Consider the following 6,255-nt stretch of genomic DNA (forward strand, 5'->3'; position numbering starts at 1 on the left):
CTGACATTTTGTTTCTTTGTTTTTTATTTATTCCTTGAGAATTTCACTCAGTACATTTTTATCATATTCTTTCCCACCCCCACAGATCTCCCAGATCCTTCCCCATCCTCCCTACCCAACTTCATACTCTTTCTCTTAAAGGACACCGAAACACATGGCGTCTGATCTGTGTTGGCCGTCCACTCTTGAGCATGGAGCCTGTTCCCTCTGCCCCTCTATTCAAGAAAACTGGTCTTTCCTCTCCTGGCAACCATCATTTGCAAAGAGTTTCTTGGCTCTTAATGAAACTTTGTGCCCACTTCCCCTCCTTTGTGCTGGCATTTTTCTGTAACTCGAACTTGTGCAGGTCTTGTGTGTGTTGTCTCAGTCTTTGTAGTTCATTTATGCTTCTGACCTGCTGTGTCTAGAACGTATTTCCTTGAAATCAGCCACCACCTCTGGATCTCACAATCCTTCCTTTTCTGTATCGATCCCTCAGCCTTTCAGAGAGGAATTTGATAAAGACATCCATTCAGGACTGAGTAGTCCAAAGGTTCCCAGTCTCTGCTCATTGTCCAGTTGGGGATCTCTGTGTTAACTACTGTCTACTGCAGGATGAAGCTTCTCTGCTGGGATCTGAGTGATGGACTGATCTGTGGGTGTAAGTGATGTGTCATTATGGGTTGCTTTAGTGTTATGTTTAGTAAAATAATAGTAGTATTTCTACTGGGCCTGTAACCTGACTAGTATGAGGTTCTTGGTCTCATTAGCAAAACAGGTTTCATCCAATGAAATCCAATCAAAAGTGGCTGCTCACTCTTCTAACATTCTTGCCACTGTTGTACCACTGAGCATATCTTGCAGGCTGGTCTCTTATTATATATCATATATCATATTGATTATATATCTTTTACTATATATGTTCTATGATATTATATGTTATATATTTATTTTACATATTATATTATACCAAACATCTCATATTGTTGGTATCTATGTCAGATTGGTGATTGTTTTTCTCCTCTGATAGTGTATAAGTCACCTTCTATCACTATGAATGCTAGTCAGTTGGGGCCAAGCTTCCAGTTGAGTACCAGCTAGATTTCCTCATGTTCTCTGCCATAATTACTAGGTGTCTTCAGAGATGGGATCTTACTGTCCGATTGTGGAGGGTAAACAATTGCATTGGCAATAGCCTGGGTGTTTGAGAGGTCTATGCTACCCCTTTAGACAATGATTCACACATATGAGACCCAGTCCTGGTACTGGGGTTTTATTTGGTAGCATATGATGTCTTGTTGGGCATTTTCTCCCCTATGTATACGGTGACCTCATTTAAATGCCTTGCACACATGCATGTATTTTAGAAAGCCTCCATAATAAGAGGTTTCAATTTGGCTTTTCAAGGAGCCTTTACTCTGCCTTCAAATCCTCCCCCCCACTTTAATCCTCCTGTTTTAGTTCCCCTTGCATCCCTTTATAACACCATACTCTACCTCCCTTTCTGTGGAAGATCCTGCCCTTCCCTGTGGTCCTTTACTTAACCTCTGTGGTTATTCTGAATAAAACACACATATCTAAAGCTCAAAAGACTACATCCATACATAAGATAAAACATGCAATATTTGTCTTTCCAGGTCAGGGTTATCTCACTCAGAGTAATTGTTTATAACCTCATCTGTTTACTTTCAAATTTTATAATTTCTGCTTTCCTAACAGCTGAATAATATTACCTTGTATAAATGGACCACATGTTTGTTATCCATTCACACCACAGGTTCCCATACTGCCTGCCTTAGATGTTCATCAGTTAATGAACGTCACCCAGGCTTTTTCCAGCCCCTGATGGTATGCATAGAGCAGCAGTGAACATGGACAAACAGTTATCTCTTTAGTAAGACGAGAAGCCCCAGGGGAGTACCCAGGCTGTCCCCAGAGCCACTTCTATTTGGGCTGGGTCAAAGCACCAGGCATCTTTAGTTTTTGAAGCTCCCAGGTGATTGTGCATACCACAGAACTGAGAGCAGCTGCCCTGGACCAGAGATTCCTGATGGGTCGCTCAGCCACGCTCTCACCCTGGGGCTTTCAGCGGTATCTGGCAATATGATTTCAGGACTAGGACAAGAACACTGCTAAGCTTCCTGCATGGCACATGACAAAGACCCAGATTAAAATAACAATAATGAGGTTAATAAATGCCTTAGTCAGGCACTAGAATTTAATTGTTATCATCAGTGTCTCCAAAGGAGCCGAAAGCCTAGACCTGCCTATGCTGTGGGACAACTCTTTGTGGTTCAGCCTGTCTCTGTCCCCATCAGAAGTGAACTCAGACAGGCGTTCTTGAAAAGACCATTCATTCATACATGGCTATTTCGGAAGGCTTGTTATATACCAGCCAATGACTGGCCACACTCATTGGGCAGCCATAAGTTGTCCCATACTACCTCGGGTACTGAGACCTCTCCAAGAGACGTCCCCTTCCAGTACATAAATGCCACACCCAACAGTGAAGCTCTGATGGCAGATCAAGGCGTGGCCCTGGTACCGCACATGTGGGCATTGTGGTCCTGACTTTAGGAGCTCTGGGCACATGAAGACTCCGTGTCATTCTCACTGAATGGTCTGAACGCCAGGACTGGTTCTAGTGGGGAGTAGGGAGCCAAGGATGCTTTTGAGCAGGAAAGTGACCTGCTCTGGCTTTGGAAAGACTTATTCTGGCAGTCATTCTCTCGGTCGGTCGTAATAAAAAAGGATGAAGACCAGCACTTACGAGTTTGGCACAGGGTAGGCATATTTAATTCAATGTTCACCTGCTGCCAAATCCGTGCATGTGAAGTGGCGGACAGTGTGTTGTGTCTAACCCTGTAACCATAGTAACAGACTTGCCTCTGCCCAACACTTTGCGAAGCCTTGATCCTAAGTTGGCAGCAGCTTGCATCTTGGTGACTGCTCAGCCTTTTTGGTGGCCCTTTAGCCCCTCTCACTTCCAGGGCCAAGCTACTGATGCTACCATGACTTCAAACCCTGCTGTCTGACCAGCACACAAATGTCCTTGTCATGGGGTACACAAAGGCTCTCAATCCTTCGGTACCTATAAAAACATAGTCAGACACTTATAATGGAGTCACCCCAAATCTCCAAAGCATGACCACAGACAGCACTGTGACACACACAAGGGTCGATAAAAGATGAGGCTTGACCGGTACCTTAAGGTTGTGGAGAAAGTTCCCCATAACGTACAAGTCCCTGGGACAATTACCTCAACAGTGAGGAGTTTTGAGACTGCTTTGGAACGAAAGGTTACAGTCTTTCAATGAATACTCTAAGAGAGATCATCCTGTATTGGTGTCACGTTAACTTCAAACTTGAGAAGTAGGACTGTCCTGTGCACTGCTTCAGGAAGGTGATGCTGCTGAAGCCAACTTGAGCTATACAAACCCTGCTGAAGACAGGCTGGGGTGCCTGAGCTCTGTATCCCCATATCCTGGGCATAAGTCCTCACAACCAAGTTCCTTCCTAGCTCTGTGAGGTGAAAGAACTTGGGTAAACATTCTGTGCCTCAGTTTCTTCACCTATCAATCTGGGTTCACAAGTCCTCAGAGCCTTGTGAGTCTAATAACAATTTAGAGCTGATAACAGAAAGATGATAGGAAACCAGGTAGACAGACAGGCAGGCAGGCGGTAGGACAGAAAGATGACAGATGATAGAGACAGATGATAGATAGATAGATAGATAGATAGATAGATAGATAGATAGATAGATGATAGATAGATAGATAGATAGATAGATAGATAGACAGATAGACAGATAGACAGATAGACAGATAGATAGAAAGCCAATTTGTTAAATTTAAACAAACAGAAAGGACCAAAGAGGCCTCTCATGGCTGAGGTGTCAGAGTTTGCCCACAGGTGTGAGTAGTGAGGAGATGGAGCTCACAGGGAGCCTTGTGAGCACAGAAATCAGAAGGGAAGCCCATGACTTTGCCTCAGCAACAGAAGAAAGTGTTAGAAATTCCCTCTGCTACATATACATGTTCACACTAGTACACACATAGGATGTGGGCTGGTACCCTGGAGTTTCTGATGCAGACAAGCCCCCTGAAGCCATGGAGATAGTTAGTGGGTAAACTTTTAGACTCTAAAACCCTAGGGCCCCTCAAATAGGGTGAGCCCCCTGCCCCCGCCACGTATCTCTCTGGAAGCCCTATCTTAGAAACTGTCTCGACTAACTAGGGTGCCAAGACTGCTTCTAACAAGAGTAACCTAAATAGCTCACTGCCTAACTGTGATCGAACTCAGCCCAACCCTGAATGTCCCTGGTCCATGTCATCAGTGGCAGGAGTAGCCCATCATGCCACCCCAATGCATTGGAGCATCCCAACTTTCCACATCCCTTCTCCTGGGAGGGCTCTGCTATGTCCTCAGCTCTGCCTAGAGTGCCCTCCAGGCTTGGGTCCTGCATAGCTGCATGAGTAGAGGTGGCTATACCCATAGGTTGCAGGAGTGACCTTTCCTCTCCAAGCCTTGAGACAAAGGATAAGAATTTAAGAAAGGGATCAATTTGTTCTAACAGAAACACGACTGATGGCATTCCCTCCCAGTACAGTGATGGCAACAGACCCTTCAGACCTGCCAGACCTTCAGACCTGCCAGACCTTCAGAGATGAGCTCAGAGGTCCTCTTTCCTCCCGTCAGAACCCACAATTACCCTCTTGTTTAAGCTCTGAATTTCCCAAAGTAAAACCTGATCATTGCCCCATTTGGAGACAGCTCTAAGAGAGAACTGCAAGTCTTTGCCAAAATTAAAACCATTGTGCATTAATTCAAATAATTATCTATAGTGAATTAAATAGATTAACACAAAAAGAAACAACGTAACAGAATTAAGCAGTCCTATCTAAGATAATGACAAGGTCATAAGACATTTGTATCAATGCTCCCCCAGGACAGTTGGGGCCCCACCATAGTATACAATGTTACAGAAGAGGAATAAGCTTTGCCCTCAGGTGTCACTGTGTCTCTGGACCATGCTTATTAAACTTCATTTGGAGACAATGTCAACAATTTAAAACTCTCAAGTAAATGTCTTGGCCAGAGGGTTCCTTTCTCAGATACTGCATACCATGTAGGGAGGCCCTGTGTGAGCTCCCTAAGGCCTGATCCTCAGATGCCATCATCTTCCCTTTGGCTGTACTGAGCATGGAGCTTATGGTCTTATGCTAAGCAAGCATTCACTCTGCCGAGTTATACCCCCAGCCCTTTCTCTAAAAAACATTTTCTTTTGAGGCAGGGTCTCACTGAATTTTCCAGGCAGGTCTTGAGTTATGATCTGCCTGACTTGGCCTCCTGGGTGAGAAAACTGCTCCACCACTCCACAGCTGGGCTATAAAACTGCTTTAATATTACTCATACTTAATAATTATACATATTTATTAGATATGGTACCATATTTTAATATAGGAAGATAGCATGTGGTGATCAAATCATGGTAATTAGTGTATCACCAAAAATTAAGATTCTAAATAGCTAGGATGGTACTTTTATGGGTGGCATAGATACTGCCTACACTGGTGGTGAGTTGACTACAGCATCAACTATGTAGTCTTCAAGCTTGACTCTGAAGGACTGTGAGATACCAAGAATTTGTACTAAATCCCTTTACTGTGTTCGGGGTTCTGCTTGCAGTAAGGAACAATAGATGTTTATGGGATGTTGTGATTCTCACCTGTAATCCTAGCACTCTAGAGACAAAGCTAAAAGGATGCCAGCACTGTAAGGCTAGCCTGGGCTACACAGTAAGACACTGCCCACTCGTCCTCCCTCAACAAAACACTGAATGATTCACTCCACCCCACTCCACTAATCTACTGGTGATGCCATCTCATGATCCCCACTTCTTCTCTGAGAGAAACCTCACACACACCTTTCTATTTCTCCAAGAACAGGGAAAGCCAGTTTAGCCGTGGCTGTACTTCCTCACTTGGCTCATCAGCCACAGTGGACTGGACAGGGCTAGATGAAACCAAGTTCATGAGTGCTGACCAGATGACCAGATCCTGGGAATGAAGATCCAAAATTGCCAGCCGCTGTAGCACTGTGGACTGGAAACCTGGGAGTAGAAATAAGAGATAGGTGAGAGAAGGGCTTCTCAGTTGTGCATGGAAAGGCAGAGAAAGTCAGTTTGTAGAGACAGAGGTAACACAGATGTGGTCTATAGAGACAGAGGTGATGCAGATGTGGTCTGTAGAGATGGAGGTGATGTAGATGATGTCT

This window comes from Mus pahari, chromosome 10 (genome assembly GCF_900095145.1).
Source record: "Mus pahari chromosome 10, PAHARI_EIJ_v1.1, whole genome shotgun sequence".
Taxonomy (NCBI): domain Eukaryota; kingdom Metazoa; phylum Chordata; class Mammalia; order Rodentia; family Muridae; genus Mus; species Mus pahari.